Source organism: Corvus cornix, chromosome 1 (assembly GCF_000738735.6).
Source record: "Corvus cornix cornix isolate S_Up_H32 chromosome 1, ASM73873v5, whole genome shotgun sequence".
NCBI classification, from domain to species: Eukaryota; Metazoa; Chordata; class Aves; order Passeriformes; family Corvidae; genus Corvus; species Corvus cornix.
In genome coordinates, this window is record NC_046332.1 from 601,003 (window position 1) to 613,751 (window position 12,749).

At 52.8% G+C, this 12,749-nt stretch overlaps 1 long non-coding RNA gene across 3 annotated transcripts in view; it reads right to left on the reverse strand.

Moving 5' to 3' along the window:
• Positions 1-12,749, reverse strand: part of LOC104698117 — a 65,710-nt gene that overhangs the window by 27,255 nt on the left and 25,706 nt on the right. For all 3 annotated transcript variants that reach the window (XR_005602304.1, XR_005602305.1, XR_005602302.1), the window contains exons 5-6: positions 12,403-12,711; positions 4,292-4,435 (exon numbers count right to left, since the gene is read on the reverse strand). This is a non-coding gene — a long non-coding RNA (uncharacterized LOC104698117). The remainder of the gene's footprint in view (positions 1-4,291; positions 4,436-12,402; positions 12,712-12,749) is intronic.

Here is a 12,749-nt window from a genome sequence, read left to right on the forward strand (position 1 = left end):
CCCAACTGGCCAACCCTAATCTCCTGGGCAGCCTCCGCCATCCCAGTGCCACCCCTGCTGTCACCCCCCCTTTTCCTGAGCCAGGACACATTCCAGGTGCAAGCTGTGCTCAGAGCAGAGAAATGAGCCAGCCACAAGCACCTTCCCTGCCATCCCTCTGGAGGTGCCAGGATGTGATTCTGCTGGCTCGCTGAATCCCCCCAAAGCAGCCATCCACCTGCCTCCACGTGCATCGAGTGTTTTGGCTCCCATAAACACAGCTGGGCCCCAAAGGGATGAAATGTGTGCCTACACACCCATCCGGCTGGCCAAGGCTGAAAGGACACGGCTCTGTCAAGCACAGCAGGCCCTGAGCGCCCTCAGATCCCCCTGGGCTGGGAATCCCAGGAAGCAGCACGTGCCGGCGCTGAGCCGAGTTCCGGAGGGTGACGGAGGCTCTCACACACGCCTCTCATCTCCTCTGGCCGCCACAAACCTGCAGCTTTAATTTAAGAGGCAGCTTTTGAGCCAGAGGACACCACTCGTAGTCGGGGTATGGTTAAATAATGGAAAAGGAGGGAGACATTAGGCAGCAAATGTGCATATTAATAATGAATATGGCAGGAGAAATAATTGAACGCAAGCAAAGGAGGGAGTGAAACAAACAGAGGGAACGTGGAGTGGGAGCATCCACCTCCATCAGCCCCGAACACCGGGAACAGCCAAGAGCTGCTGGAACAGCCCCTGCAGACACGGGGCAGAGCAGCCCCCCCAGGCCACGGACTCAGCCCTCTCTGCATTTAAACAAAATAAAAATACAGTGGGTTGGTGGGGGAGCACAGAGATAATCCCCATCACAGGACAATCCATGGGGGAAAAAAGCCTGGACCCCTGCCAGAGGGCAGGGATAGGTGGGATATTGGGAAAGAATCCTTCCCTGTGAGGATGGGGGTGCCCAGAGCAGCTGTGCCTGCCCCTGGATCCCTGGAAGCATCCCAGGCCTTGGCAGGGGGTGGAACAAGGTGATATTTATGGCCCTTTCCAACCCAAGGCCGTCTGTGATTCTATTCTATGATTCTAAAAGGCAGGGCCCCTGGAGTGGATGGAGAATCACAGGATCACAGAATCAGAGGATCCCACCTCTCCAGACAACCGGTTCCAGGGTTCGCCCACCCTCATGACAGAAATTCTGCCCTGTTTCTTGAGGGAATCTCCCCTCCCTTTAGCCCCTATCCCTTGTCCTGGCACTCCTAAACCACTCTGTCTCCACTTTCCTTTTTAACTGACTGCAGGAATGACAGCCCCTCACCAGGGCGCTGCTTATGATCCCACGCTGTCCCAGGATGTTCCCTGCTCCCTGCAGAGTGATCGGGGCTCTGCCCCTGTGCTGCTGATCCCAGCGCCCTCCAGCAGAGGCTGGCGAGGTCGGTGGGGACAGGAGCGAGCACTGCAGGTCGCGTGGCTGTCACAGCAAGGATGGATGGGGCGAGCACCACTGATCCTCTGCAGGGGTATCAATCAAGCCAAGGAGAAATGGGAACCTTCAAGGGGATGCCAGGCAAAGCAGGGGAGAGTGGGAAATAGTACCAATGGCACCGAGGCGGGTGGGGGAGCAGCAGGGGTGCCAGGGGATAGAGGGCAGGTCATGCCCAAAGAGAGCACTGTGACAGGAGAATGCTCTGTCCCCTCTGCTGGCATTTCTTGGTGGCCTCTTGATTCTTTCTTGTACAGAGGCACAAAATGCAAATAAAAGCATGCTAGGCGCAGCCCCTGAGAAGGGGCAGATTTCTAAGGGATGGTCTAAATGTGTGCATGTCTCCTGTGAAGGGGAAAATGACCTTTTCCCTCACATAACACAGCCAGAAGTCCAGTGGTCTCCCTTTCCCCTTCCTTCCCCAAATTTCACCTGTGAGCAGCCCTCACCCTGGGTTCAGGGAATGACCAAAGTGCTGTGGCTGCTCAGAACCTCCTCGGGGCTGTGGTTTAGTGCAGACAGAGCTCTGGGGCTTTAATTCTGAGATTAAAAGATGATAATTCCACTTCCATGTTTCTCTTGTACAAAGGGAAGAAGCGAAGTGTAGGATTCCTAATTCCTGGGGGGGAAAAATAGAAAAAGAAGAAGAAATGAGCTGCTTCTGTTGTGCCCTGTGTGCCTGTTAGTGCTGGCTCATCTGGGAACCACCTCCTTCCCAATCACACAAGAACGTCTCAGCTGCTGAGTTCAATAACGATTTGGGGCTGCTGCGGGCAGGGATGCTGCATCTGGGGGCACCTGGGATCCAGTTCCCTGCACTTCATCCCCCTCAGACTTCTCCAGACACAGCAATAATAAGTGAACTCAGAGTCCTGAAGCCAGGAATAAATCATGACATGGGTGACACTTGTAATTGAGAGTTTCTTAATTGCTGTGTTTGATTAAAGAGAGCTGCCGGCTTTGTGCATGAAAGGCAGAGACTCCAGAAACCCAGGGAAGGAAGAAAAGAGGATAAGAAGACGATGGGAACAGAAAAACGCGAGATCAAGGAGAAGAAAGACTTGGGAGAAATCTTGTTGGAGTACCAGAGATAAGGGAGACAAAAATAGAATGAGTGGTTTCACTTGTGACTACATCCATGTTTATTTCTGCCCTTTTGGGGCAGAAATACAGGGATTTGTGCTCTCCTGGTGTGAAATGCAGCAGCTATTTAGCACGACAAAGCGCCAAAGATAAAGGCAGCATATCAAAAAGAACTAAAACCGACTGGGAAATTGCTTTTTTTGTTGTTGTTGAAATAACGCGCCAGGGAAATAGGAAAACCTTTCGTTAGAACTTTGGTGGCTGCACTGCCAGGAAGACCGTGCTCCAAAAAGCCACAAGCTGTACCCTCTGAGTCCCAGGGGTGCCTCCTGCCTCTGCAGCTCCTGCCAAGGTCAGGGAGACATCCCTGGTGCACCTCAGGCCCCTCTGGGATGGGGGTGGTTGTCCCTCTCCAAGCTATCTTCCAGGGGTATTTCTGACCTCTGCAAGGGGAAATCCAAAATGTTCATCTCAGGGAGATGACAAGCACAGAGAAAAGAACAAGAGGAATGGGGAAAGATTCCCTTCTTGGAGGGGCAATTCCTTCCTGGGATGTTATTCCCTCCCATGACGCCTTTTGCCAGCCCAGGTGTGCAAAGCAAGGGGAGCAGAGTGGTTGAAGAGCCCAGAGAGGGTCCAGCTGTAGGAAGAGTACAGTCAGCACAGGATATGTGCACTCTTCTCAGACTTTGCTGTCCTCTTGGCCATCATTTCCTTCATTTCCAAAGGAGCTGCACAGAACAGGAGCCTGGCTCTGTCCTGCTTGGATGGGTGTGGATAGGAATGGATAGGATGCATAAAGGCTGCAAGGGTGAGCCTGGTTTAGGTAAATCCTCCATCCTGTGCAGAGTTTTTCCAGCTCAAGTGACTTTTTTGTCTTTGTATGAACTCCTTAGCCCTGACCTCACTGCTCCCAGGTGGAAGTTGGAGGTTTGGTGACACTGCAGGAATAAAACTGCTCCATTTCCTCCTGCTTTGATTGCTGTCCTGGCTGTTGTCTCCAGCTAGCTCTGGGCAAGTCCCATCTGAACAAAAATAGTATCTCTGCTATGGGTTAGTGAAAAGAGAGCAGAAGGAGAAATCCTGGTGCAGCAGAGGTTTGCAGGGAGTTGGTGTTTGGGCACTGGGCCGTGGTGGGGCAGGTCAGCTCTTGCACTGGGGATTTCCACAAGTAAATGCACAAACAGTTTCAGCTGGAGCCAAAATCCTCAGGAGACTCCTAGGAGGCTGCCTCCCACTGACTGGTACAGGGGCTTTCAATATATTGTTAGTGCACCACAAAAGCTTCACCTGGGTGGAAATTTGACCCTGAGAAATCTTTGCCTTGAGCAAGAAACAGCCTGAAGAGTGTAAAATTTGGGGCACTTTGTAAACAGCTTTTTTTTTTTCTTCCCTTTAAGAAACCTTCAAATACATGGTATGGTTTTCATGTCAAACAGCTCCCCAGTAACCTGCAGCACAGACTCATAAAACTTCCAGACTCATTCATTTAGAGAATCATCACCAGCAAAACTGGGGTCTGGTGATTTCTAGAGATTTCTTTTGTGAACAGGGAATCAAATTGAGCTGCTTCATTCCTACAACTCCCAATTGCTTCCCACTGATGGGTTTTTTTCCCCAGCTCACTTATGTCTGTCTCTCTTTAAGCTTTGACAAATGTGAGGGCTTCTGGCACAGACAAATGGTGCATCACACTTTTGGAAAGCTCAAGAGCATCTTCATTTTCTTCCTCTTGTCACACGTCCTCAGCCTTACCTTCTGTGACAGCAGTGTCCCCAGGAATTTCTGGGCTGCCACCACGGCTCCCTGAGCGAGGCTGGCTTTGGAGATCCACTCCTCCATGATCCTTCTGGGAAACAGCACAACTCCAGAAGCAGCATCCTCCTGGCCTTTCAATATCTAAAGGGGTTTAAGAGAAATGGACATTTCAGTAGGTCCTGCAGCGAGAGGACAAGGTGGGAGGGGGCTGTAAACTAAAAGAGGGAAGATTCACACCCAATATAAGGGGTTTTTACGCTGAGGGTGGGGAGGCCCTGGCACAGGTTGCCCAGAGAGGGAATCCAGTTTTATTTGCCCTCTCCAGATGTGCCCAGACCTCTGGGTGATCTCTGCAGGGCTGACACAGAGGAGGGGACAGCAACAGAGGCACTGTGCCTCTTCTCCCCTTACAGCCCAAGGCTGCACGGCTGGGTCCAGTTTCAGCATCTCACTCCAAGGACAGCCCAAAGGGCGCTCATGTGACAGCAGTGAGGATAATGAGAGGCCAGGAAAACATGAGCTACTGGGAAGCAATCGGTGTCATTTAATCTGGAGGGAGGACGGGGAGAGGAGACAATAACAGTGATCAATTATGCAAAAGGTCATTGCAAAGGGGGAGCTTCCAGGGGCAGCAGCAGAAGTCATGGCCTGAAATTACAGCAGGGGACAGCCAGGCTGGGACAGCATTTACAGCTACCGGCAGGGCACAGCCCCGGGCTGAGCGGGGAGGGAGGGAGGGGTTTCACTGCACCGACCCTTTGTGGGCACAGTCTGTCGTGAATGAGCAGCTCAGGGTCCCTGAAAGGATCCCCATCAAAGGTATTGGCAAAAGTGGTTTTAATATAAGCTTAAGAAAAATGCAGCTGAACAAAGCTCAGTGGCAAGGTCCGCTATCACTGCCCACAGGGGTGGAACACACAGAGGAAAATCAAGTTAGAATCGATTTAGAAGGATTTGCCCAGAGGCTGAAGGCACAAAAGGGTAAGACAGACCCCCTTGCTGAGTGGAGCCCCTCACTGCCCGGACTCCCGATGGAGCTGAGCTGTGGCCAGCTCCAGTCTTGGTCTCAGGCTTGGACAGGGATTTCTGTCTGAATGAATTAACTACAGGGAGATAATTAGTGTTAATTCAGAGCCTCAGCAAGGATCTGTTGAGCGCAGAGGGTCTCTCCCCCTGGGCAAGGAAGGATCTCTTAGTCCTGTGTAAGGAATCTCAAGCCCTGAGAGATGGCCCTGCTCCAGGGGCGATCCCACCACGCAGCCACACTGCAGAGCAGGGAGAGCTCCAGGAAGGCTCCCCAGGCCATCACAGTTTTGGGATAAAGCAGCTGGATTGTGGACAAGCTGCATTCAGTGTAGCATGAGACTCCTGGTACTGACACCTGCCTTTATTCCTTGGTGAATGAGTCCTGGAAAAGCCACTGGATCCATGTGTTATTCACATGCTCCGTGTTCCAAGCTCATGCACCTCGATGGCTGTGGGACCACTCCTGCTTCGGGGGCTTCCTGGAGGAATTCTTGGCTCACACATAGCTGAAGCCTTCACATCCTTTAGAGCCAAACTGGTGCTGGTTTGAGGGGTGCAGTGCACCCATCCCGGTGTGAAACTGAGCTCTCCCGGTCGTTCCCAGCCTTGCTTTTGGCTAATCTGGCCTCACGCCCCCCAGACACCCAAACTGGCCTGTCCCTGTTTGCTGTGAGCAGCCAGGGGCTGAACACCCCACCCTTTGGGGGGACCCCGCTCTGGGGGAGGTGCTCAGGGGAAGAAGCTGCCCTGGAGCCGGGAGGTTCTGTCAGCTGGAAAGTAATTCTGAAATGATTGATCTGCTCCTGCACCCAGGCTGTAAAAGAACAGAGAGATAAATGGGAGAGGCTGCGGGGAAGAGTTATGGGAATGATTCAGGAGCTGGAGAAGCACATGTGAGCGTGAGAGATGAAAGCAGCCCTGGCTGTGGAGATTATGGCAGCAAAGGTTAAGAGGCTGCTGAGCTGCTCCCCGTGCTTCTCAGTGAGGACAGAGAATGCCATTTGAGATCCAGGAGGGGATCTCAAATGATCCTTGAGCTGGAGTTCAGGAGTTCACAAAGGGTTTGGACAACGCTCCCAGGCCCGGGGGGGGACTGTTGGGGTGTCCTGTGCAGGGCCAGGAGCGGCACTCGCTGCTCCCTGTGGGTCTGTTCCAACCCCAAATATCCTAGGGTTATTTGGAGAAGACCTGGCTGGCACAGGCTGAGGAGAGCCAGCAATTAAGCTAATTGCAGGTTGCACTCCTGGGAAGCCTGTGAGCACTCAGCAACCCCAAAGGAATTCCAGCACTGAGACCTCCCCGTCTCCCTCTTGCTGCTCCAGGGATCCCTCTCAGGGTGCTTTGGGAAAAGACAGCAGCTGGAAGCTACAAGCAATGGAAATGCTCCCTGGAGGAGGGATTTCCTTGAGGAAATCCAAGGGGCTGAAGGGCAGGGAATGGGGCAGACAGCAGCGTGTTTTGGGACAGGGCCTCATGCCTGCTTCACCGGTGAGACACCTCTGGCCCCAGCCATGGCCACGGGGCAGGGCGAGGGAGGAGCCTGGGGGGTCCTGGCATGGAGCAGGAGCTTGGACAGAGGATGGAGCTGTGGGAAGTGAGGGGTGGGGAAGGCTTTGGGGAATCTGAGCTCCGGGGCAGGACAGAGCTGTGAGGGCTCAGGCAGGAGAGGTGCAGGGTGTCAGCAGCTGCCTTCTGACCCAGCAGAGATCACCAGCTGCTGAGGGACATGCCCCAGGCTCCTGCTTGGCTCTTTCCCCGCTGCTTGCACCACCTCCCTCTTCCTCCTGTTGGAAATTTGGAAATTCCCCAGGCTTGCTCCAACACCATGGATTAAAGAGCCCCACAGCAAAGTCCTGCTGCAAGTTGGATGGAGAGGGGTCACCTGCCCAGCTGGCATCTTTTTGCCAGCGTTCATCGCTCTGCTTCCTTTTTTTTTGCAGCTAATATCTCAGTTTGGAGTCGTCCCAGCCACTCTTTTTCTCCACATCCGAAGCTAAACCAGATGGCCCGCTGCAAAAGGCACAGCACAACTTTGCTCACAACTTCCTAAGCAGGTTTTGCCTGTGTCTACCACCAATAAAAATAGAGATAAAACTAAAAAAGTCATTAGCAGAGGGTCAGCAAACAGGTTATTGACTTGCTTTATCGCAGCTCCAAAATGCTCCTAAGAATAGAGCACTTTAGATTAATTGGGGGGAAAATGGATTGGCAAGTTGCAATTAAGTTGATGTCATAATTTTGGAAAAAAAAAAAACCAAGTGTTCTGCTACAGCTGTAGCTCTCTCCCTGACTTTAATTGGTGTCCCACTCCCAGCTGTCTATATTGATAAAATGCTGCCTCTTAAAAAAAAAAAAAAAAGTATAATTAGCTTGGTTTAAAAGGTACAAATGCTTTAAAGAAAAAAAAAAGATTAAAACTAAAAACTTCAACACTTTTTTTTAACCTTTTGGAAGTTTGGGGGAATTGTCTCGGCTGTGCGCAAGAGTGATGGAGAAGAGCAGGATGCTTAATTGCACAGCCACTGGAGGAGTCTGACAGTGACCTCAGCCACACCCACTGACACCGAGGATCTCATTAGCAGTGCTGTCATTGAACGTTCTGCAGCCCACTGAGGCACAGGGGGAACTGGGCGAGGCAGGGCAGCCACTGCTGCTGGGAATGAGCATTTCTGCCAGGCAGGAAACCAGGATCCCTGGCGGAAAGAAGCACAGCCCATCCATAACTCCTTCGCATGGATCTTTCTGTGAATGGCCCTGCTGGAGAGGCTTTTTCAGAGAATCACAGGTGGGGGTTTGGGAGGGACCCTAAAGGCCACCTCTGCCGTGGGCAGGGACACCTTCCACTATCCCAGGGTGCCCCGTCTAACCTGGCCTTAAACACCCCCAGGGATGGGGCAGCCACAGTTTCTCTCTGAGAACCCTTTCTCAGTGCCTCAGCACCCTCACAGGGAGGAGTTTTTTCCAGCCTGGATAACTTATGGCTTTCCTGCACCGCTCTGCAGAGGCAGCACCTGGCCAGCACAAACCAATTGAAGGTTCTGATCAAGCAAGTTTCTGACAGCACAATCTCCGTGCCTGTGCCTGGCATTCGCAATCCGTGCTGGCACCAGGACAAGTCTCGGAGGTCCTGAGGGGTCCCTGGGGCTCAGGGGGATGCAGCAATGCTGAGCACAGAGAAACTCGAGGCACTGAGGGGAAAAGGAAGGAGAAACTGAGTTTCTGCCCTTCTAATAATGTCTCTGCTTTATTACAGCCAATAATCCTTCACTGCCTTTAAATTAGAGGAGTGAATTTCGAAGTGTGGACCCTGGTAACTTCAGGCTGGCAAAGTGCAATTCCCTTTGCTTGCCCTGAGCTTTCCCGAGGGCTTTTGCTGAAATTCCCCATCTCACCAATGCCACCATTTCTTTTTGGGCGTTCATACCCTTCAAACCACTCTGCACAGGCTTCAGGTTCTCTTTTGCCATCATTCACTTGAGCTTTTCATATTTAACTCCTTTAATCTTCCACCAATAAATCACTGCCTCCCAAGCCTTCATCATTTTCAATGCTGTTCCAGAACCCCTTCAGGATGCTGACACCCGTCAGGTACTGAGTTAATTAATGGATGGCAGATCTGCACTCCTGGAAAAGAAGCTGGGAAGTGCAAAGGAAGGGGAAGGTCAGGTCTGAGTGTGGGATGGGGCAGCCACTCCTGTCTGCAGAGCAGAAGCTGAGGAGCAAGTGGAAGAGAAGGAGCCTGTGTTCCTCTGGGAAGGGCATGATCCAAGGGAGTACAGGCTCACCCTGCGCACACCCGGATATGGGCTCTCTGGACCCCGTAATCACACTCAGACCTGCGATGCTGAGGGAGCACTGAGATCTTTTTGTGGCAGCAACTAAAATACCACTCAGACTGGAAGCCTGACCAAATTTCCCCTTCAATAACTCATCCGAGGAGTGATTCCCCTTCTCCCATGACACACCCACCTCTTCCTCTTCCAGGAGGAGAGGAGGGAACTCAAAGCAGGGCTGTGCAATGTGGCTGAGGAATGAGTGGGTGTCACCTCTCTTTGCAGGGCCAGGAAAGGGGTGAGGACACTAGAATGGACGCCGCTGAGAGGAAGATTTACTAACCTCCTGTTCCCTTTTTTCTAGCACTCTCAAAGTCACCAATGTGCTTCTGCACCACTTCCAAAAAAAGAAGAGTTGCAGGTGCTGATAGCATCTGACTCCTCTGATTTACTGAAAAACTGCTGGGGAAAGGAAGCAGAGATAAAGGAAGCCCATTCATGCTGCTGTCCCATGGGGAGAGGTCCTGTGGAGACACCACCGGACACGGAGCATTCCCACAGAATGTTTCCCAGAGAAGCTGTGGCTGCCCCATTCCTGGAAGAGTTCCAGGCCAGGCTGGATGTGGCTTGGAGCAAGCTGGGACAGCGGGAGGCATCCCTGCCCATGGCAGGGGTGGCACTGGATGGACTTTAACGTCACCTCCAACCCACACCCTTCTAGCGTGTTCATTAAGGAAAGTTGCCTGTACTTTGGTGGAGAGCAGCAGGCTGCTGGTGGTTTCATGACTAACAAAATCACATGTAATTGTATAAACCTGTCAGTGCCTCCACATGTCCCTGCAAGATTCCCACTGCCATCCCTAACTGTTTGCCCTCTGAGGAGCATGAGAGGAGAAATGTGTCCATGCAGGTGTTACTGGTATGAATGAAGCTGGTGACCTTGCACCTGACAGCTCTGCAGGCATGGACTCCATCTGCTTTGTGGACTCAAGCTAGTACAGACAATAAACTTGAGAGACAGGGCATGAAACAGTTATGCTGCTTTCTGATAAAAGGGAGGGGGAAGAAATGTCCTCCAATAACAGCAGCCAAGAGAAAACTCCACAGAGAGGTCAAGGACAGGGCTTTGCAGCAACTGAAGGCATCCACAGAGGCTGAGGAGGTGTGAGCAAGAGTGCAAGGCCAAGGACAGCCAAAAAACCACTTACAGCACACTGGAGAGGGCTGTGGGAGAGCTCTGGGGATTTTTGTTACTCATGAACACTGTGCAAGGACTTTGCCTCCAATGTTTAAGCAGAAAGCAAAGGATATTTAGGAGGACCTCTTGTGCTTGGCTCTGCTTGCTCTCCCGTTTTTGCAGCTCACTCTCAGGGCACCAAGTCCAGTGAAATAAAAGGCTCCTGGCTAAGAGAAATCCAGCCTCAGTTATCTGATTTTCAGCAGGAAAATAACCCTAAGGGGATATGACACCCTCAAATGTTGGCTGGGTCAGCAGTGGTGGGATCAGGGCGAGGAGGGTTCTGCTGTAACCAGCCCCTGGTTACACACAAACCGTGTGTCCTCACACCCACGCTGAGCAAAGAGCTGGGCTTTGCAAGGCAAGGGTGGCACGTCAGCAGCATGCCTGCTCTCCCATCCATCTTCCCTGCCCTCAGGAAACAAACACCAGAGCAAATATTGCCTCCCTGTCAGACGGGCTGCCGGGCGCTGTGCTCCTGTTTGCCTTGTGCTGTTCAAGGAGCCATGTCCCATGACATCAGGGAGAGTCTGACACAGAACAAGACAGGCCTGGGGCAACGGGAGGGGGTGTGCTGGGAGGGGATAAGCAGGGGATAAGCTGGAGGGAAGCAAGGAAGGGACAACTATCCATCCTGCAGAGGGCAAGTGCTGCGGCGTGGACGTGGCCCGAGGCAGCTGTTCCCAGAGATTCCCACTTCCACTCGCGCCTCCAGATGCATGGGCCTGCTCTGTCTGCTCATCGGGAGCCTCTGCTCTGACGGGAATATGGAGGCAGGAGATGCGGCCTCACCTCCTGGGCCTGGTGAGGTCAAGCCTGAGAAGATGTCATTTAGCTGTTTCTCCTCCCCTCTTTCCCGCAGTTTCTCTGCACTGTAAGATCCTCGTGGCAGCTGGTGGCTTCTTCTTTCACTGCAGACTGAACTTTGTGGAAAAATCCAAAGGGAAAGCCTGTTGGCAGCTTTGGGGATGGAAGCTGCCAGCGTGGAGGAGGAGTCTGCATGAGCCCTTGCAGGAGTGGGTGGGCACCCACCCATGCCAGTGCATGCTGTTCCGAGGCTGCACAGCACCTCCACCCCACAGGCGACGCGCGCTTGCTGCTTTAACACCACAGACTTAACGCTTGGCTCCCAAGACCCCTCCCGGTCTCTTGATTTCACAAGGGATCACCCTTTTCCACGAAAAGTGCTTTCTTTTGCTATTGTTTCCCGACTCTGACCCTAGTTTCTCCTTTCTCTGTGAGGAGAGCTCTCTTGGTAGTAGGATCTGCCATGGAAATGCTCCTGCCCTTGCAGGGTCTGAGTGTCCAGGGGGAACTCTTGAGGGCTGACAACTGTGCTGTCCTTGAGCCCATTTTTGGACACCACGCCCCCCAGAAATGTGTCCAAGCCAGAGACACACACTCCTTCCCCCTCTCCCGACAGTGTTTGACCAGGACAAACCCTCCCTGGCTCCTGTCACCGAGGAGAGCAGCAGGTCCTCCAGCGCTCTGCTCTTTGTGTTTGACCAGGACTTGCAAGTGGCTGTGTGACACCTCAGCTCCTTAACCCCTGAGCTGCTGCAGCCAGAGCTGTGTCTCGTGCTGCTTCAGGGGCAGGCTTGGCTCCTGTCCCACGCAGAGCCATGGATTTGTAGGGATGCCTGTTCTCCCCAGGGAAAAGCCAAAAGGCAAGATGAAGACAGAGATGGGGATTGCTCCTGTGCCGGTATCTCGGGTTGTGATATCTGAGTAAATCTCTTCCCTCCTACCCACAGGGTTTGGAGAGAAAGCAGCCAGCTAAACATCCCCTGTGCTCCCCACATCCTGGGGAAGCCTCTCTGCTCCTGGAGTGTCTGCTGGGTGGGGGTGTGGATTCTCCAGAGCCCCTCAGCCAGCACCAGGTACTGGTGTTGAGAGGAGGAACTCGCAGGGGGAGGTTTGCCAGCCCGCAGCCCACCCCTCACCTTGTGTACAACAATCCCCTCACTTCTGCCAAACCTCTCCCAGCTGGATGCCCAGCCTTGGCTGCACTTCCTCCCCAGGGGACGATGCTGCACCTTGCAGGGCACACCTCGGGAATGCAGCATACTCACCCCGGTTTATTAGCACAGGGCTCTTCGGTGCTGTGCTTTGGAGAAGGTGGCTTAATCCTTATCAGCTGAGGAGAATTTCATCAAACAAGCGGCAGTGGGGAAATGGAAATGCAGAGATACATAATTCATGGCGGAGAGGACACATTTAATAGGTGTGCTCAGCGGCAGCCCGGCTCAACACCTTGTTCTCCATGCTGGGGATGATGTCAGGTCACTCAGGATTAGCTCTTTGTTCTCCAAAACTCCATCTGCGCATTCTGAGTTCGGTGCAGGATGAGCTCTGTGCCCGGAGACACTCGCAGCCCCTGCCTGGTGTCAGAGAGAAAAGGGCTTATTTACACATAAAT